At 44.1% G+C, this 21,991-nt stretch overlaps 1 long non-coding RNA gene across 3 annotated transcripts in view; it reads right to left on the reverse strand.

The window, feature by feature from the left end:
- Positions 1–4,625: 4,625 nt before the first annotated feature.
- The window catches only part of LOC147584754 (uncharacterized), a 29,063-nt gene continuing 11,697 nt past the window's right edge, over positions 4,626–21,991 (reverse strand). Inside the window, exons 2-3 of one of the 3 annotated variants that reach the window (XR_015253002.1) lie at positions 19,429–19,573; positions 4,626–5,090 (exon numbers count right to left, since the gene is read on the reverse strand). This is a non-coding gene — a long non-coding RNA (uncharacterized LOC147584754). Of the gene's footprint in view, positions 5,200–19,428; positions 19,574–21,991 lie in introns of all 3 variants that reach the window. The other 2 variants (XR_015252998.1, XR_015252999.1) reach the window with 2 other exon arrangements.

The following is a 21,991-nucleotide window of genomic DNA, read 5'->3' on the forward strand; positions in this document are numbered from 1 at the left end:
TCACCACAGCTGGGCAGGGTGTCTGTGCTCCAGTATACCAAGAGATGTCACATACTCCCCTCCCCTCATTCCTCAGGGGACGGTGTTGGGACCTGCTCTCATTCATTTAAAATAATTTTTTCAAGTTGTTTCATTTTACTTCTTTTTACAGTAGACTTTATTTAAGAGTAGTTTTAGGTCCACGCAAAACTGAACAGAAAACACAGAGTTCCTAGTACCCCTCCCTCCCACACACACACACACACACACACACACACACACACTCACACAGAGTGGTACATTTGTTATCTTTGATGAACCCATATTGGCTCATTCATTTTTATCCCGCTGTCTGAAACCATCTGGGACTGTGTGTTTGCTCAATTTCAGCCATCTTGTGTTAGGAGCCCTCTTTTGACCTGCAGTGAAAATTTAAAAATCTCTGCTTCTTTGTCAGCATTTATTCTGTTCTTACCATGCTGCAGTAAAGTTCACTTACCCCTGAACTTTGGCCCTTCTGGCACAATTTCAGTGTTTGCATGCTCAAAACCAGGCAATTAACTTGAATACTTCATTCTTAAGGGAGATTGGGTACAATCTCTAGAAGCCGTGAATGATCACATTGTCACGTTGACTCTGAAATCTTTGTGATGCTGTTCACACTCACAGTGTTCTTGCACCCTGCCCACCAGACCAGGATCTGGCTCAGATCCTACCACATTTGTGAAGCCTGGCCTAACAAGCTCCATGCCACAAAATTTTTTTCTCTCTTTGGTTCCATATCCAGCATCAAACTGTCTTTGAGAAGGTCATTAAGTCCCTCTGAACTTCAGTTCACTCATTGGAAAGTGTGGCACAAAACACTTCCAGACAAATTTGTAGGTAAATTTGGATGTATCTAAATGTGCCCGTGTGCAACACACGGTAGCTATGCTGTAAACACCAGGACTCCTGCTCTCCTTACCTGCCCACTTGTGTCGGGGGGGTAGGTGCATAGTGTGAGAGACAAGACTATGAAACCACGTAAAAATGTGCCTGGACACAGGGTGCAGCAGACAGCAATACCTCCGAGACATCAAGTCCTTTCTGGGTTTGCGAAGAAAGCGGACTCTGAAGGAGCTGAAGGGAAAGGAAGAGCAGGGACAAGGGACACCCATATTGGGCAAAGGGAAGCAGAGTGCAAAGTGATAACCCCATGCATATCTCGGGGCGGGGACTGTGCTTTCAGCTCAGGAGTCAGAGGACATGGGTAGGATTTGCCCCCACCGAGGAGAGGAAGGATTTCTGAACGGGGGGGATATAGAAGGATCGATAACTCGGGCACAAAATGAAGCAATGGCAGGGCTATCGTGGGATAAGAAGTAGACCCATTTGATAGCAGTGGGGGCCCTGGAAGGTCAGGAGGACCCAGATAGTAAAGCACCTCGAATGTCTGGGTGAGAAGGATGGAATTTATCCTGCAATCACTGAAAAGCTATTGGGAAACTCGGAGCTGACATATCTCGTGATGCCTGAGATACTGGCGGGAGCAACACAGACTGTGAGGGAAACAGCCCGGAGGCTGGGAAACCAGCATGAAGCTCTTGCTAAGGTCCCGTACGAGCTGATACGGCCTCACCGCAAGGGCGACGGTGGGAACGGAAAGGAAAGGATTTCTGTCCAAGCACTGCCGTCTAAAAGATTTCTGTGGCCTCCACTTCTTTTGGATTTTTTTCCCCCATCACCATTATAGGACAGAGTACAGGTGTTTAAATAGGCTTTTCATTGGATGAGCACTAAAAAAATCTATTTAAAATAGAAGACAATAAAATGGACCTGGTTCTGGGAGCTTATTTGCAAAACATTGTAAGGGAGTGAATTAGAAATCCTCCTCTGCCACCACCATCCAGGAGAGATCCCTAAGATAATTATAAATGAGGTAACATCAGAGCTGGAGCCGTTCCATTCAGAGGGTAAGGAGCATAACAGTGACAACTCTTGTGATTCCTCTTCAAAGGTAGACAGGCTCAGCGCAGGCAGGAAGAAACAAACGCTTGTTAACGTGGGGGCGCGCATTGTTCCAAAACGGGCCAAGCGAAGGTCATGGCGGTGGGGAAATCAAGTGACCTCGTGAGAGCATCGGCTATGGCTCTGTCAGGCAAGGAGGAGACAGAAATGGAGCTGGGAGGCCCACAGGCTTCACCCCTGCTCCTGGAACCACAGCTCGCCCCTCCTTCCCTGCACTCGGTGCGCAGGGACCCAACAAAGGCGTGTCAAGAAGCACCCCACCGAGGAGCCTGGGGAGGAGCATGTTGGGGTGTATCAGGAGGCAGAAAATGATCAAACTGGAATCATCACTTTTGGGAAAAGACCAACATTTCTGAGGGGAGGGGTTGGGTTATTAACGACTTGGGGGGCTCTCTGGTGAGTAGGCTGGAAGGAAGAGGGTCACACCAGGCATGTGTTGAGATCCCCTCTGTGCCAAGCCCCAGGCCCCTCCCGCTATCATCCCACCTAATTCTCACCACCACAGGGGATGTGGGGATGCCCTCAAGCCCTGTGTTATGTACGAAAACCGTGAAGCTCAGAGACCTGCAGTAGACCATCTGGGAGCCTATGTGGCAGGGCCGGGTACAGGTCCCTCCATGCATCTTTTTGTCTGCCCTGTTATGACATTTAATGACACATGATAGAGGGACAGTGACTCCTCTATGCAGTCTCTGTACTTTGGGTATCGTCAGCCTCATCTGAGTCGTGTTTTTTGGTCCAAAACAGAACGCTCCTCCCCTTTCGCAGCTGCCTCTACCCGGCCCAGGACTTCTTGGGAGAAGCTCTTTGGTGCGGCCGGCAGGCCTTCAGAATTGCATGTGTCTGTTGAGAAAAAACCTGAGTGAGGAATTCAGTGGCGCTTTAGACTCAGTCCTTCGACCTGAACATAGAGAAGGGAGTCCAAAACTCTGCAACCTAGAGAGGGAAGAGCTCTGCTCCTGCAGCTAAGTCAACTGTGACTTTCCAACAAGGGAATGTCCTTTATTGAAGCGAGGGACAGAATCTCTGCTCCCCTGGTGAAGCTGCCCGCTTCACTTAGAAAACCATCTCTCCCTTTCTGACATGCAGTAAGTCTCCAGAGAGGGATTGCTCCGCCCCGGGCCCTGGCCCCCTCTCTGACTGGGCCCAGGGCCTCTCCCCATGTCCCAGCCACTCCACTGCTTCCCCCTGCCATTATGTTGCTGTCTATGTGACTTCATCCCTGCTGAAACCGTGAGCTGCTTAAGGTCAGGGATGCGTCTTCCTCCTCTCAAATTCCCCGTATAACAAACCCTTAATAACTGTTGAGTAAACACATGAATGAAGCTGGCTAGCCCAAGCCTTTGTGCAGAGTATGAAAGTGGAGTTCCGACCTGAAGAACACAGAGGCACAGACACTGCCCACCTCAGATTCCAGAAACTTCTTCCCTCCTTCTTTTATCCCTCAGAGTGTGATCCTTTCTCAGCCACTCCCAGCAACGATATCAGAAATAGCTTGGGAGAGCCACCTTGATCTAGGGAGTAGGTGGGTACAGAGGAGCTGAGCTCCTTGCTTTGTGTCCAGGCTTCATTCTAGGAGGCTGTGGGCGGAGAGCCTAGTCCACGTCTCCCAGCAGGGAGGAAGAAAGGTGCGGCTTCACACTCGCACTCGATTATATTTGTTTCAGGCAGTTATGGCTAAGGGTGCTCACGGCTGGGAGATAAGAGCGAGAAGATGCCTCCTTTCCATGCAGTAGTAGCGTGCGTATCTGCATGACCTACGTGAGTGAATAGCAGGTTTCAGAAGTACGACGTAGAGGTGGCTGGGGAAGCTGGCACGGCCCTGAGCAGACACGGCACAGGATGGGAAGGCAGAGGCTGAGGAAGGAAGGTCATCTCCCTGCAGCAGTATGACAAGGCGAAGGGTAAATGAGTGCATGGGGCTGCCCGGCCCAGCCCGGCCATGCCCTGTTCAACTTTCTGCCAAGTGTCTCCTCTGTGCCATCCCCTGGGGCTTGGAGGGAGGCCAGGGCTGCTGCAGCCAGGAAGGTGGGTCGTTTGCCCACTCGGCTCCTCTCCTTTACGGATCTGCACCCTATGGGCGGCATGGCTGGCTCAGGGTGGGGTGGAGCCTCCCAGAGTTCCTAGGTACCCACGGGGAGCCCGTGGCTGCCCTTTCTCCTCTGTGTGCCCTCCCTGCTTACTCTTCACCCAAGGATTCCCTAAACCGTGTGCGAAGCAATACTTCAGAGGAAGGGTTGGTGGCCAGAAAGACTCAAGGTTGAAGTTCCTCCTCTTGCACTTGGGCAAATTACTTGTTCTTTCTGGGCTCTATTTTTTTTTTTTTTTTTTTCCTCATCTCTAAAATAAAGCTGCAAATCCCTACATTGCAGTTTGCCATGATGATTAAAGCTGTGGTTCTCAACCCTGGCTGCACACCAGAATTCCCCCCCGGGGGCCTTAAAATGCCCATGCCTGGGCTCCACCCAGATCAATTAAATCAGAGCCCTTGGAGGGTGGGCCCAGGCGTTAGTATTTCAAAGGTCCCCAGGTGATTCATCGGTGCACCAGGCTGTGATGGCGGAATAGAGGTAATGTCTATCACCTGAAAGACATAATGCCCCCCAGATATAATATGCCATTAATAAATGAGACCAATATCACTATTATTACGTGTTTATTATTGCTGCCCTTAATCTTCTGCCAAGAAAGAAAATGCGGTCGTGGGAAAGTGTGGTTATAAATCCAAGTGTAAGTAGCAGAGCACATGTAAGTGATGACCGCTAGCCTCCAGGCTGCTCAGCGCAGCGGTGAGAGTGACCAGCCAGTCAGCTGTGAAGACCCCGGTCCCTTAAAATGTGTGCATGTGCTCACTCAGCTCTCCGTGACGTGGCCCTCCATCCATCTTAGGTCTGTGCCAGTGTAAACATTTCCGGTTGAAACCCAGGGCCCTGATTTCCAGGTCCGACGGTCTCCCGGGAGGTGGCTGTCAACCTTTGCATCCCAGGTTACCTCCGTTCTGCAGTAAACAGATGAGTCATAGTTGGTCTCAGCAGGTCAACCGACAAGCAGTCCTGGGTTATCCTGTCTGGTGGCTTAGGCTCTTGAGACAATGCCCTTGGTGCCTATGAGGGAGTCATAAAGTTGGGCTTGACACTCTTTAAAGTTATCTTCGTTTGCTGATTGTTTGGCTAGAGGGACTGGTGTTGAGTTCTCTCTGGCTTCTCTGGGGCCCTGCGATGGTAAGCATGATGATAAGCATAATTGGGGTGGAAGGAGGGCAAACAGCCCTTCGTTAGCTGAAGCAATGGGTCAAGCAGATTATCAGATAATTGGCATGGGCAACCCCCTAGCTCCACTTTGGATATCAGTTCCCTTCTTCTTTCTTTCTTTTTTTTTTTTTATTTTTTTTTTTTAACGTTTATTTATTTTTTGGGACAGAGAGAGACAGAGCATGAAGGGGGGAGGGGCAGAGAGAGAGGAAGACACAGAATCGGAAGCAGGCTCCAGGCTCTGAGCCATCAGCCCAGAGCCCGACGCGGGGCTCGAACTCCCGGACCGCGAGATCGTGACCTGGCTGAAGTCGGACACTTAACCGACTGCGCCACCCAGGCGCCCCTCTTTTTTCTAATCTAAATATGTTCTGGGTATTGTTTGCAGAGGGCAGCCTAAAAGTTAAGGTTTCTACATATCCCATCCCTATCTGGGCAGTGTCAGGGAGTGGGTAGTAGCTTTAGTTTGAAGCCAAATATATAAATTCGTCTCCAATCTATCCATTACTTTGCTTCCAAACTGCCCAAGTCTGGGCCAGAATCATCAAAGATGAGGCATTTATGCCTCCTACCGGGATCCCCACATTCCCTCTTGCCTCACCGAACAGCCAGAATGATGCTTCCTAATCTCAGATCAGACCATTTCACTTCCCTACTTGAAACCTGTCAATGATTTCCCCAACATTCTCTGGATCAAGCCTCACCTTCTGAGGTTCCTCCAAGCCTACACCAGAATCTGGCCACCATCCACCTTGCCATCTCCTGTAGCTACAGGCGGGAGGAGACGGCTCCTCTCAGCTCCAGCCTCCTTTTCCTTCTAGATCTTGGAACCTCACGCTCCCACTCACCTGGAGCCCCTTCTCAGGTGTAGTTAACCCTTGAATCCTTCAGTTTTCAGTGTAAACTTCACTGCATTTAGGGAAGCTTTCTCTTTCTCCTCCCAGGACATGACACCCTCACGCTCTGAATTTCTGATGCTAACACTTCTCAGGCTTTGTTGTCGCCGCCTGTCTAACCATAATTTAAGTTCCATGAAGGAGGGACTATGTCCCACCTATGTCCCATCTCTCTCTATTCATAGCACCTGGTGGGTAGATGTATTTATTTATTTTTTTAATGTTTATTTTTGAGAGACAGAGAGACAGAGCATGAGCGGGAGAGGAACAGAGAGAGAGGGAGACACGGAATCCGAAGCAGGCTCCAGGATCGAGCTGTCAGCACAGAGCCCGATGTGGGCTTGAACTCATGAACCATGAGATCATGACCTGAGCTGTAGTCGATCGTTCAACCAATTGAGAGATCCAGGCACCCCTGGTATATGTATTTAGAATGATCCCTGTAAGTACTTGCCAAAGGTAGATATTTGTGATCCTTTCAACACATCGACTGTCGAAATTACTCAGAGACATGTTATCTTTTCACACAGCAATCAAAGGGTCAATAGCAACCTATTATGTCTAAGGGACAATGTAAGATATTTTTTAACAACTTTATTGAAATATAATTAATATACAAAAAGCAAAACCAAACCACAATGATATATATCACCTTATACTAGTTTGCATGGCTACTATAAAAAAAAAAAACAAGTTTTGGCAAGGATGTGGAGAAAATGGGACTGTTGGTGGGAATGTAAAATGGTGCAGCCACTACGGAAAACAGTATGGACATTTCTCAAAACATCAAAAGCAGAACCACCATATGATCCATCAATCCCACTCTGGGTATATATCCTATTAGATAGTTTAGTTATGAGAAATGCACATTTTATTGGTATGTGTTTGTTTGTTTGTTTGTTTGTTTCAAAAAATTTATTCGCCAGACTGTCAGTAAGTGAAGCCATCGTTAACTACTTGAAAAACTGGGCATTATAGCTGACAATCATTTAGTGCCTACAGTGTTCCAGGCACAAGAACCGTAAGAGGTAGATGCTGTTATGCCTCAGTTTTCTGAACGAGAAAACCGAGAATGAAGCAATTTGCCCAGTGCCGTGGAGACCACATCTGAAACCCGAAGCTGCTCCTCCAGGGCGGGCACCCATCACACTGTCTCCCTGTGGAACTGCCTACCACCTTCCCAAGTTTAGGGTCTCATACATTTGTAGGAAAAACTCATGGGCTGAGGATGTGTAATAGATTTCATTCCCCTTCCAAGAGTTGGAGCCACTGCTAAGGCCTCAGAACATAAAAGGGTGGGGCTTGATTTCTTATCTGCTTGAATTATTTCTGAAGAGTTTGCTGTATTATCAGTGGCCATGAGGAGATAGAAGGGTGTTTCATTACAGAAGGTGTGTGATCTTTCATTTCCTTTAAACGACCCAGAGCTCTGCGGCTCCCCACCTGTTTCGTGACCCAGAACTGGGCTGATCTGCAAGTGCTCTGTGACTGGGGGGTTGACAGAGCTACAAGCGCCCTCGGCAGGATCCGAGGAGGCCCACAGTGTCAGCTGTTTCCACGCCAGCCTCCTGGTCTGGAGAATTCACACACTGCTCTGCCTCTCCAGTTTGAGTCAAGAGCCCAGTGGGAATGTTGTTATAGTCCTTTCCACTTTAATTACATTTCCTGCAAGGGGCATCTGCTGGGCGTTTTCTGGTTGTGCTGGTGCCTCTCGTATGGTTAGTGCCGATCGGCCACCACTGGGCAGTTAGTCGCCAATTCGTTGTTGAAGGCGATTAGGTGCTCCGGCGGCTCAGCTGCCAACAATGTTGCAATTATTACTGTTTATTGGCTGGATGTCCTCTTCCCCATGCTTTGTAGGCCGTGTGCTCCTGAGTTACTGGAGTCATATTGACTTCCACTAATAAAATCGCCTGCTCTAAGTCTGATGACAATTTCTGCTGTGATTAACACTTTCCCAGTGTCTTAAATCTGAGAAATAGATTATTCTACAACAAGGGGCTAACAAAATGCCATATATATATATATATATATATACACACACATATATATGTATACGTGTATGTATATATATATATATATATACACATATATATGTATACGTGTATGTATATATATATATATATACACAACAAGGGGCTAACAAAATGCCATATATATATATATATATATACATATATATGTATATATATATATATACACGTATACGTGTTGTGTATATATATATATATATATATATATATATATACAACAAGGGGCTAACAAAATGCCATATATATATACATATATATATATATATATACATATGTATACGTGTATGGGCTAACAAAATGCCATATATATATATACATATATATGTATACGGGTATACACGTATACATATATATGTATATATGTATATGGCATTTTGTTATACGTGTTATACACGTATACATATATATGTATATATATATATACATATATATATATATACATATATATATATATATATATATATATATATGGCATTTTGTTAGCCCCTTGTTGTATATATATATACGTATACATATATATGTGTATATATATATATATCTATATATCTATCTACATATATATATACGTGTATATATATATATCTCCTCTTGATAATCGCACATTTTTACAAAGTGTCAGACATCTTATATGCACTTTCTCATTTATTCTTCTCAACATCCTTATGCATACTTACTGTTATTACGCTCATTGTATAGGTAGGAACACTGAACACACAGGGTTTGCTTGTCGGTTGGTTGGTTACTTTTTTAAACTGTGTTTTTAATTCCAGTCTTTTAAAACATTGTTTTAATGTTTATTCATTTTTGAGAGAGACAGAGACAGAGTGCAAATAGGGGAGGGGCAGAGAGACAGGGAAACACCGAATCCTAAGCAGGCTCCGGGCTCTGAGCTGTCAGCACAGAGCCCAACGCGGGGCTGGAACCCATGAACCATGAGATCATGACCTGAGCCAAAGTCCAAACGCTTAACAGACTGAGACACCCAGGTGCCCCACTGTTCATTTTTAAGTAACAGTTAAATGTCACATAACCAGTAAGTAGCAGAACTGGAATACATCGAGCAACCTGAAGAGCCAACACATTTGACCACTGTGCCATGCTATTCTGTCTTACTTCTTCTAGACTGTTTTTAACTTCAGTTGTTTTATCCATTATAGTTGTAGCCATGAATACTTGATTGCTTGTTTATTAAAAATATGGTCCTGGTGTTCAGTCGGTTAAGCATCCGGCTTCGGCTCGAGTCATGATCTCACGGTATGTGAGTTTGAACCCCGCGTCAGGATATGTGCTGACAGCTCGGAGCCTGGAACCTACTTTGGATTCTGTGTCTCCCTCTCTCTCTGCCCCTCCCCTGCTTCCTCTCTCCTCTCTCTCTCTCTCTCTCTCTCTCTCAAAAATAAATAAACATTAAAAACATTTAAAAAATATGATCCTGAGAAATCAGGATATATTTTTCAGCATCATTCAATTTCTGTTCCACACATTCTTCCCTCACCCCCAGCACACACACACATATGTCCACATATACCCTCAACAGTCTTCCAAGGTGATCTAGAAACTCTTACCTGTAAGCCTCTTTGGAAGTTATGGTGACTTTTTGAAAAGGGAGAAGTTGCTCTGATAAAATATGGAATCCCAGGGAAGGTATACACAGGGTCTAGAGAGCTGAACAGGTAGTGCTTGTCCCTTCAAATAGGTGAAAATAATGTCTGAAGCCTCTTAGGATTATTTCTTTTCCCCATGGAAACCACATGACATATTGGGTTGGATAAACATATTCTCTGCATCTCTTAGAGAAGAAGCAGTGTGGTGTTTCCCTTCTGTGACAATAACCAGGCAATTGTATGTAATATGACAAGCAGGGGACCTGGGCCAAGCCTCAGTCTCGCCCCTCACTCACTAGTCTTGCAGCCTTGGGCACATAATGACCTGCTACAGCCTTGGTTTTTATTTCTTTAGCATGAGCCTGGCCGTACCTGTTCTCCCTCTAGACTCTTCAAAGTATCAGATAAATCAACCTGGGAAAGCTGCTAAGCATGGTGGCTGCCACACACGAGGCCCTCAGGAAACGTGAACTTGAGCCCCAGCGTGACGCTCACTCCATACTCCGGGAAGTGTCTGAACACTCTTCCAGTAAGATGCGTTGTTAAAGGGAACACATCGCCGGGTCTCAGATCCCCAAACTTCCAGAGGTATAGCAGAAGTGAAGTTCCAGGCACTCCACATGGAACAGCCAAAAAACGAAGTGGAAAAATAAATGATTTGAAGATGTCCAGGGAAACAAAAAAAGCATTCTCTAAGAATCATTTTCTTATTTCTGGATTTCTTTCTTTCTTCCTGGATTGGGGATGGGGGGGTGGATAGGTTATTCTTTTTTCTTTTTTTTTTTTTTTTAGTTAATTTAATGTTTTTATAGTTGGACTGCATAGGGTTAGAGGAGTGAGGATAATAGAGGTCAACGATCATTTGATAACTGGACAAAAGTGTAAATCATCGTAACTATTACAGAATAAAATCCACCCTCCCAGGGACAGCGACTATTGTGTGGACAGAACCCAGGGAAAACACTTTAACAGCACTGTTTGCCGAATAGAATTCCTGTAACTAAATCAAAAACATTATTTTCATGGGCGGTCTACCAGGACATAGAAATAATTTTGTTATGACAGGCTCAACTTCCTAGAGATGATTTTGTGAGAAGATTTGTGAATAATCATTTTGTCTTTTAAAGATCAATGTTGATGAATACAGTGAGGAGTCAACCATACTCTTCGAGGCCTACGTGAGACTCAGACTCAACACCTACATGATCTGTGTCTTTCTCCCCCCAGAAAGGGGAACCTCTCCTATGTGTCTGTGATATTGTAATGAAGCAAAAACTCACTTTCTGGGCCACTGCGTACTGGGTAGTATCGTCGGAGGAGCAGACTCCCTGACGTTTGGTCTTCCAGCCCTCTGCCATCTTCCTCCTCCTGGAGGCATTGAGACTCCTTCACTGCACCCATCTACAGAACCTCTGCTCCCAATATTCTGGACTTCCAAAGAAGTAATTCTTATTGTCAGTGGCTCGCAGTTCACTAGAAGAAGGTGAAAGATAATTTGGTAGCCCTGTGACTATTTAGCTTCTTGAGAAGCACTTATATTTATGAAATAAAGCAAGACTGGAAGAGGTGCTCTGTGACAGTGAAAGGGGTCCAGGATCAATGATTTTAATTAGCAGGAGCAAAGCTGACAGCTACTACAGACAGTCACTCGAGGCCACTATAATTTCCCCACGTAGATGTCATGGTAGATACTAAATTGTGGGTCAGGTGTCATTTTACCTTCAGGAAAAAGAAAAGAAAAGAGCATCTAAGATATCTCTGCTAGTATTCATTCATTCATTCATTCATTCATTCGTTCGTTCATGAAATATTAATTGAGTGTGTATCGGAGGGCAAAGGCCTGTGCCGGTTGCTATGGTGATCAGAGCCAGGGTCAGGGTCAGGCAAGGGAGGCAGTGGCCAGAAGCACAACATTTAAGGGGATGCCAAAAACGTAGGAATCAAGACAAATAACACCTTAATGCAATATATTTTAAAAACTCAAAATGAATGCAAAAATCTATGATGAACAAAATATCAAAATTTCCAATAACCACCGAATCAATGAACAGTGCTTGGCCATAACAGACCCTCCGGCAAAAGAAAAAAATCTGAAAGGAAAAGGGCGAATAAAAGCAAAAATACTGATCCCGTCTTTCTTGAAAATGTTGATATTTTGTTAATGGAAAAATCATGGATTTTTTTCACTAATTATTATTATTATTTTTTAATGTCACATTAACAACATGATTTACTTTCACTGGGGTTTGGCTCCTTCCCCTAAATTTGACATCTGACACAAGTCCCTTGTCTTACACAGTCCCAGCCCTGGTGGGGAGATGAAGATCTTTGATCACTTTAAGAAGTGATAAATGCAAGAAGAAAGGTTACAGAGAAATGTCACAGGAGATGAGGAAGAACTTATTTCCACAGTAGGGGGATGGGGTCAGCGAGGGCTTTAGACAAGGCTGTATTGAAACAAGATCTTACCATGCTCTGGCATGGTAAAGCATTTATAGAAAGAAGATCCCAGAAACCCATTCACACTTTAAAGTAAAGAAGGAAGCATTACTAGGTCAGAATCAGAGAAGGGAATCCACAGGTTATAAATGGAGAAAGTGTGCCAGGGATAGATGAAAAGTGTGTGTTTATACAGTGCAGAGCATGTCTGGGAGTCCTTCCTGTGGCCAAGGGGCCTTGTGGGGATCGATTCATTTTACAACACCTTTATATAAACAAGACCCTGTTTTCTAGCTCCGTGGATGAAGACAGAAGCCAGTGTGTGGAAACAAGTGAATAAATCGTGCCTGTGAATGGTGAAGGAGATGCCTTGCACCTCAAAGGTGTGTTCATTCACCAAGTGAATTCTTGCCTCAAGGGCGGGTTTCAGACACAGCAAGAGGCTTCTGTTGTCAAGATGTGGTGAGGGGCCACACCAACGACAAAATTCCTGATGTGAAAAATCAAACTTTTATAAGCCACAGTTACACAAACACAGAGAAGAAAGCGTGAATTCAGAGTCTTCTAAAAATTCATATCCAACATGGAATCAGGGCTCTCGGCTAGGGGGTTTGATTTCAAATTCTGCGATTCATCCAGAGTCCACCATCCTTTGTTTACTACTAACCGCCTTCATTTGATCAGGTTCAGAAACAGAGATTTCAGGACATTGTTTTGACCCAGTTCTCTGAATGAGCTGAGTCACCTGTGAATCTATACCAACCCAGCCCGGAAGGGGCAGACTGCTGGCAGAGAGAAGGTGCAGTAGGCACTCAGTATGCAGAGTGAAATGGAGTGTGGAAAATAATTAGTAGAGATCACCTGATGCACAAAAAGTCATCTAACCTGGACTGTTTTAGGGCAAACAGTGGTATGGTTACTATAAGCAGTTGAAGTAATAAATGATTAACACAAACCTACGGATTGTAGTTTTCTAAAGTTAGTTCACAGTCATGTCATATTTAATTGGGAGGGGGAGAATGAAGCCACCTGAAAATGATATCTATGGTATTTGATGCCCCCCCCAAAGATGTTCACATTCCTTTTCCAGGAGGGGCCATAGCTTTTGCCTTCACCTGGATAGATTTAACACCCATATCATGAAAGCTTTTACCTCACCCAGAGGCTCTACATTCTCAGAAAACCAAACGATCAAGTGACCAGACCAGAAAAACAATCTGTTCTAAGAATGAAATAGTTGTGGCCTAAAGGTTATTTATTTTACTTTCAACACTGATAAGAAACAGGTTTTCAAAGATTCCAAGGACATGGGCATTGAAAGAGAATGTGGACATCGCTTAGTCCATGGCTTTTCCCTAACCCCAATGGAAGCCGGCTTAAAAAGAAAGAAAAATCTGTGAAGAAAAAAAATCCTCGAGGAAAGAGAAGTCTAGAAAGTTTAGATGATTTGCTCAAAGTCACATCTACATAACGGACGGGTTTGGAATACAGCTCCTGACTCCAGCCTCCTGGTTTTTCCTGCTGTGCCTACAGGATTTGGTGACACCAAATCCAAATGGAGATATTTCCCATTGTAGTGTGTGTGTGCCCACATGTTCATGGTCTTGCCCTATTTGACTAAGTACGGCCAGTGCTTCCCAACTTTTTTCATAACAGGACACACACGCAGTGTCCATGAAGCACACTGGGTTAACACCCAGAGGCCTAGGGGCTTGGGTGTTTTGAGCCCGGCCCAGATACTCTGAGGGGTGAGAGGAATCCCTCTCTCCATACATCACTGTGGGGACACAGGTTGGGAAATTCTAGGCTCTTCAGCCCAGCTCACTACTCCTCCAGAGAAAATTAGGAGAGGAAAAGACTTTGACATCAGTGCCATTTTCTAGCACCTTTTCAGTAGCAAGATCTAGGCATGTGGGACAGGGCTGTGTGCTCAGCAAAGTCAGCAGAGTCTTATTGTATTAAGGCATGTAGTCATATTACTTCCACTCCACACAATTTTCTTAGCACCAATTTGGCCCATTGCCAACTCAAAAGGCAGTGGTGAACATGGAAGGGAATGAGGTCATGAAATAAGTGTCTGATCAATGCTGCCAAAGACAGATGAACCAGGTGACAGATCAATCAGAGCGTGGGGAGGCTTCATAAAGAAGGGACATCTGGACCGTCTCTTGGAAAATAAATAGTGTTTCAACAAGCAGAGAAATTAAGAAGAGCCATCCAGCTGAAAGCAACAGACTGGACAGAGAATTTCCCCATCAGAGTGGGAAGATTTCAAGCCTTGTTAAGGGAAAGGTTTGCTTTGTATTTTGCAAAGGAACAGCAGCCATTAGCAGGCATACTGAACAGACAGGGCAAGCCAAGATTATGGAATGCTTATAGTGCTATACCAGGGAGACTAGATTTTCTCCTATATTCGTTCCTAAGACAAGGTATTAGGCATTCATTGGATGCTAGGCACTGCGGTACATGTTGGGAATACAAATGCAAAATTACACTCTTAGAAGTAAGAGAGAGATGTAAAGAAATAAAATGTTATAGGTACTAGGACTGAAATCTATATTAGAAATAACAGATAAAATTAGGGGTGGTCAACCCTATCTGGAGCTTAGGGTCACCTCCAGGGACAAGGTGGGAGGGGACATTGAAGTTTAAGGTTGACGATTTAAGAAACAGAATAGCTGGGCCAGGAACATGATTAGAACTGCATTTTAGCAAGATTAGCCTCACTGGGTCAGATGGGACGGTTTGGTGAGAAGAGCAGTTGGATATAAGGACCCTGGTTGGGAGGTCATTGCATGTTCTGTGAGAGAGACAATGAGGGTAACAGACGTCAGTGATGGGAAGACATCAGTGGCTTTGGCTGGTCCCAGTGTCAAAATAGATCATGCACGGCAAGCCACTACCTGTAGTAATATCAGATTCACACAATTAACCTATGAGACCAAAGTTTGGTCTGTTTCTCCACCAGCTATGCAAGAGTACCACCAAAGTCTGATTTCATCAGGGACTCCGACTCATAACACTTTCCCCATTGCTGTAATGATGGACTGTCATTTATCTACTCAATCCCACATAAATGAGTCTTCTTTCTAAATATACCCCTTTTAAGCCCATCTCCTGACATTTTAACTACGAAACTTTACCTAGCTCTCCACTTCTTGCTTCCAAAGTAAATAAATCTTTCCAAATAAGATTTATGGGATACAGGGTGTGGTCTTCAAATATTTTAAGATTTAACCATGAGGCTGATACATTTTTCTGTGTAAACGAAACAAGACTTTCTACCTCTGACTCCCAGGAATTTGCTATGCATTATGATAAAAAATCCAATAAATCTCTCAGCAACCCTCTATGCACCCCCATTACAATGTTATAGCTCAGAAATGAGTGTAGAGAGATACTTCAAGAAATGACTTGGAAAGCAGAGCTCAGGGTAGAAGTGAGAGAAGCTTGGAGAAGCTGCTGAGAGTGTGGACTTAGGAACAGCATTTTTCCTCCTTTATGTGTGAGAAGAAGGTCCCTTCATGGGAAGGTGAGCATACAGGCTGTATTGGAATCAGTGAGAGTGATTTGTGCCTAAAATGGTGCAATTTGCACCTAGTAGTCACTCAATAAATATTTATGGGGGCAAATTTCAGTGGGGCAGGTTTCAGATGAATATGGAAAAAGACTTTTCAACAGTTAGAGCTGTTCAACCAGGGTGATTAAAGAAGCAAATGAGCTCTCTAACCATCTTTTCCTGCAACGTCTCCTCCTCCTCCTCCTTCATTAGCAACAACAACATCACGATTACAATTACCACTGCATGGGAAAGACCCTACTGGAACTATAGGGGATGCAAAATCTCAACCGCCAAGGAAATGATAATTTACTGGGAGATGGGAGTGGGGGAGGGGAGGGACAAAAGACCACAGAACTGGAGGTAATAATAGAAATCACAACACAACACAGCGATTTCTGCTCATTTTATGACAGAGGGTCCAAAGGAAGAACGATTCCATTTGATTGAGAATCAGGAGACAAGTTTTTGGAGAAGGAGGAGCAGGGTAGTATTTTAATCAAATACAGAATGGACGAGTAAAGAGAAACACAGTCCTCAATGACATTTTGGCTGGGGCATCGGGTACAGGTAGTACAAAGCTTGCTGGGATTGAACAACAAGGTTTATTAGGGGCTCAAGTGAGGAGTGGTAGTTTTTTAAGGTTCTGTTACAATAAAATGATAGTATTTAAACTGTATTTGGAAAAAATAAAAATAAAAATAAACTGTATTTGGGGAGACTCATCTGGCAGAAGTGAAAATAAAAGATTATAGGAAAAAGAGAAAAGAGGCAGGGAACCAAGTTGACAGATGATAGTTCGGAAGTCACTATGGATGGAGAAGAGAGACCAGGTCTGAGAGAAATCATGGAGCATGAGGCTGGCACTGTAATGGCCCTGAGGTCCTGAGTCTGGACAACTTTGAGTAAATTAGTTCTATTGATGGAAACGGAGCACAGAAAGGAGCAGCACAGAAAAAGAGAAAGGATAAAAAAGAGAGGAACATGCAGAATTGTTCCTTTGGAGATGCGTTGCAATGTGCACGTGCCATGCCTTTTCACGTGTGAAAAGTAAGAGAACCACTGGTTTAAGAGATTAGAGCCTGTGAATTTCTTTGAAAAGAGTCAAAGATTGTTGAGTAAACACGTGAGAAACAATCTGACCTAATCGTAGGCCTTTGTCAGCTGTTCGTTCAGATCTAAGGGCTCTCCGTGTTCTGTTTGTCCATCTAGCAATTACTTGCAAGTACCTGAACTTCCATTTTTTTACACACATGTACATGCATCAGTTGAGTTTTACAAAAGCAGCCTGGCCTGGAATTTAATTTAATGTGGATCCGTCTTTAACTAACAGGGGCAAATTATGAATAACAGAAGCATGGACTGTGGGGTCCATCCTTGGTTTGAAGCCTGGTGTCCCCACTTAGTAGCTGCGAGAAAATGAGTCAGTTGCCTAACCTTTCTGTGCCTCGGTTTCCTCACCTCTAAAAAGAAGACGAGAGCACCACCCTCCGAAGATGGGAGGCGGGATGGGAAGGGACGGTGGCTGTCAGGTATCAGGTTGACACTGGCAGTAGGAGGTGCTCCATGAAGAAGGATTCTGTCCTGCCTCCCAGCCACCCCCAGAACCCAGATCAATATCAGGCTGTAAGTCACGAGGGGGATGTGAAAGCTGCCAGTAAGCCAGGCTTGCCCAAATTGCTTACCAAGAGGAAAAGGAACTTTTACTATAGGCATAACTTTAAGGAGAAAAATTATTTTTCTTTCAGCTAATACAAATGTATTCAGCATGTGAAATATTTGCTAATTATCCTCTCACTATTGTTTTAAAAAATTCAAGCAACTGAAGACCAGAAATTGAGAATATAGACTTCTGCTGACCCTGCTAGCTCAGCCACACTGCTTATCCTGTGTGGTTTCCGCTCAGAGATTAACTGTAAGAATTTCACTATATTTCACACTTTCCCATTTAAAGTGCGCTTAACATAGCTATTTCCTGTTTGGATTTCCATTTCTAGTTAAATGCCATATAAGATATTGCGCTATTCCCTGTGTGAGCTGTAATCAATAGTTACAATTTTTGCTGAATAAATTTACGAAATGAGTGACCCACAAAGGCATCTGCTTCTAACCAGTTGTGTGACCTTAGAAAATTTACTTGTTTTCCTTGGTCTTATGTCTTCAGCTGAGAAGATATTGTCCCTTTGTTATGACAATTAATTGTTGGGAGGATTGAACTATGTACATGAATTTTCTAGTTCACTTCTGAATTATTATTCTGGCACGTTTTGAATGTGCCAGAACTATTCTAAGTGCTTTCTGCACCCAAACTCACTTCATCTTCTCAAGGACCTTATGAGCTAGGGGCTATGACTATCCTCAGTTTAGAGAAGAGGAAACTGAGGCGTAAGGAGGTTAAGAAATTTGGATATGGTCACTTACAAGTAAAGGGGCTTCAAGTCCAGGTAACTGGTTCCAGAGGTTGGATTCATATGTTGTATGGCTTTTGTCAAATTTAAGTTCATGACAACATTTTTGGATGATTCCATATACCTTCGATCCATATATTTTTGTGAAAGAAGGCAATCTCTTTCAGTAGGGTCAAAGTGCTGATAGAAGTTTACATTTTCTTTCCATTCGTGTCTTTTCCCAGGTAATACTGCTAGACCCAAATCAAGTCAGTAAATGGCTGCCCAGCCCTGTCTCCCTACTTTACTAAATGGGCTCTTCATTTAACCAAGGCATCAGAGAAAAACAAAATCTGTCTTTTGAGTATTAAATGAATTGCTTTTCATTGCCACCTGAAGGAGCTCGCAAACCTTCTGCTTCTTGGATTCTGGATGCATAAGGAAGGTATGCCTTTCGATATTGCTAATCAGATTCCAGTTCCTCCCATTGACATATTGACTCTGTGTTTCAATATGTGTATCATCTCGTTGTCCGCTGTGGGCTTTCTCTAACATGTGGACCTGAATGTAGAAAATCCAGAAGGATCCCTCGATTTTCACACACACACACACACACACACACACACACACAGAGCCTTTACATGTACTTTATTGTAATTCATATGTACTTTATGCCCTTTACTTAAATAGAGGAGTTTACATCATACCAGTGCAAACAAATAAAACAGTTAAAAATGATATGACATAAACATTTTTTCCATCAACTGAGATCTACTACCTGGTAGCTCAACACTCTACCCCCATCCTCACTAGCAAAAAGTATTACAGTTTCATTGTTTTGTATAGTCCTCTCTTCGTTCTATTTTTTCCTTCCATAACTTTCCTGGGGCCTAACCTTCCTGCTCAACTCTTCACATCAGGCTGGTTCATCAAGATAGGAGAAATTCTGAAGCCAGCTGCTGAGATAGTGCATTTTCTCCCTATTCGTTTACATTTTCTCCCTGTTGTCCACAACTCAAGGGAAGAACACATCTCTGTGAACAGCCCACCTTGACAATTAGGTGGCAAGTGTTAACATCCCTAAATCTCCTTCTTACCACTCCAGGCAGCTACCTCTTGTCCTACATTTGGAAACCCTGGGGGCAAGATTCAACTAGCTACATGATACCCCATCCAAGAGATTTCCTGCTTCTAATCCCCCCTTCCCCCCACTCCCATCCCAAGGCCAGTGGCGGGAGGGAAAGAGAGGATGAGAGACAGGGGAGGCACTTACCCTGGAGGTTCTCAGCACCTTGGGGTGGGGAAGGAAGGGTGCTGATGGACGACGAATGGGCAGAGTAGAGAGGGCATCACTGGAGGCGAATCAGAGAAGGGATTGTGGCAGAGAGAGGCCTGGAAACTTCTCTTGGCTGTGAGGCCTACAAGAATAAGAGATGAAGAATCAGGTCCAGCTCTCCTGGATGATCAACCCTGTTTTATCCTTTGCTAACCTGCAGCGAGCTGACATATTTCTCTCCTCTCTTCCATTTCTGCTACCTTGTGGTCAGCATTTCCAATTAATATTTATTTAACACCAAGCGTGGGGTAGATATCTGGAGAAGAGATTAAGAAGAAAAGCTGGACCCTACCCTGGAAAACTTCTGGTGTCTTTCCCGGAGAAGCATGCTGATTCTTTGGGAGTCGCTGTGCTGGGCTGCTTGAAAACAAGTACAAAACCCATTTAGCTCAGATTCAGTCCCAACTACCTTTCAACCAGGCGAATAAAGAACACGCTAGGAATTGATGAGATTGCCAATTCTGCCAGGTACATGGACTTTGGCACACAATGGAAATCTATTGGTGACAGTTAAAAATGCCTCAAGAAGGTATGCACTTGCTGAGGGGAAAGCCGTTCAGCCCCGTGAGTGCAGCCAGCCTCTGGGGGAGTTTGGGTGCAAGACAAAGGTGAGTAGCTGCTGTGAAGGCTTCCAGCAACACGGGACTCAGTGCCGTCAGCCAGTTTCTCCTCATGGAAACCATTTTGCCATCAAAGAAAAATTACATTTTGCCCTCATTTCACGATGTGGACTTCTGCTAAATTAAATGCACGAAAAGGCTCAGAGCCAACCCCTATGAAGGAGCAATCTCAGACTCCTCTGGATTCTGCTGATCTGTGCTTCCTTGAAAACAGACACCGGGTGATGGAAAATGTGGGAAAAGTTTTAACGTTCCTGCTAAAAGGAAAAACACGTTTTCTTTCTTTATGTTGGCCAGCCGCACCTGGCAAGGCAAAGACCAGCTGGGTGAAAAGTCACTTGTGCAAAATCTAGCTGAGATGTCAGTTGAGTGCTGCAAACGGTGACTTGGAAAGAAAGAAACAAACAAAACCAGGGGAAGGAGCCACCAGCTTCAAGTACAGTGCATCTCTGGTGTCAGGGTATATACATATATTCAACTTTTTTTTTGAGTTGACAAGAAATAGGCCATCCACCTCCAGAGAAATGTTCTCAAAAAAATATATCCCCAAGTACACAATGTTACTTTATGCGATATTGTGTCCTCAGGTAGGAGAAAGAAGTCTGGTTGTGAGGAAAGGAGGAAATTCTGTGCTTAACTTTTCCACATGGCTTTATTCAAATATTGTTTACCTTTGTTGGAAACAACTAGAAACGCAGATGCTTTCTTACAGACTCTGGCTGTCACATGTCTTGAGATTGAGGTGAAGGAAGGAGAAATGTTTCTACCTGCTCTCAGATGAGTTTGGTGGCACCACAGAGTCACTGCCCCATCTCCCAGGCCCACCGGAGATGTACTGGGAGTCTGTATATAGCATTAATGAAGGCTGCAAAAGCTTTCCCTAATGTTCAGTTCCTTAGTCAACTTCTGGGCCCCTTTAAACTGTGAACAAGACGACCCTTGTTCTGAAAATCTATCGCCTCTTGCCAACACACACACATATACAAAAACATGACTGTTGGGCAAATAAATCTTTCCAGAGAAAATAGATTCCTTTCCAATTCAGTCAACTGTACTGAGCTGGAAAGGGAGAAATGTTATTTTTCCAGGACGAAGAGAAAACAAGACCTCTCCTGTTTACCCTGTCTAGCCCCTTTCAAAAGAAGGTCAGTTTAATGCCTTCGTTAAAAAAAAAAAAAAAAAAAAAAAAAAAAAAAAAAAAAAAGCTCAAGTGTTGTTTATCAGAACAACAGTTTATTGGTCCCTTTCAGGCTGGGAATCACAAATTGGAACTCTGTGCCTTTTCTCTTTGAGCTAAGCTGCACATGGCAGGATTGCATTCCCTGCTGCTCTGGAGATATCAAGTGTTGGGAATGGGAAAGACAGAGGATGGGGACAGAGTCTGGTGATGTGAGATTCTTTGCTGTTGGCCAGCCTATCGCCGGTGAGCCACCCAAATCACTGAGAATGAAATAATGAGTTTACGAAAGGATCTCCACCTCATTCAAGGCCACACGCATATTCTGTGCTTACTTTTACCTATGTTCTCCATAATCCGTGGACCTGAATCAGCCCCTAGGGGAGTGAGAAAACACGCAGTAATGAAGCACCTGGCTGAGGAGCATGGATGGAATTTAAATTGGACACAATGCAATGTATCCCCTGGCCTGTTGTTCGGAGCTTCCTGGAGTAAGTCTCAAGGAAGTCCCAACCATGGCTACATTAACTTGAGTCGGAATATTCCAGTTTTCAAGCCACTAAACATGAAAATAGAGCAGGTAGCAGATAGTGGTTGCCTGGTAAAAGTTTGGTGAATCAAGTCAAATGCATTGTTTAAAATGATAAATCTGGAAAACTAAACTTAAAAAGAATGTTGCCACAGTGTGCATGAACCTTGAGGA

The sequence above is a fragment of the Puma concolor genome, chromosome A1 (assembly GCF_028749965.1).
Source record: "Puma concolor isolate L17-30 chromosome A1, mPumCon1.1.hap2, whole genome shotgun sequence".
NCBI classification, from domain to species: domain Eukaryota; kingdom Metazoa; phylum Chordata; class Mammalia; order Carnivora; family Felidae; genus Puma; species Puma concolor.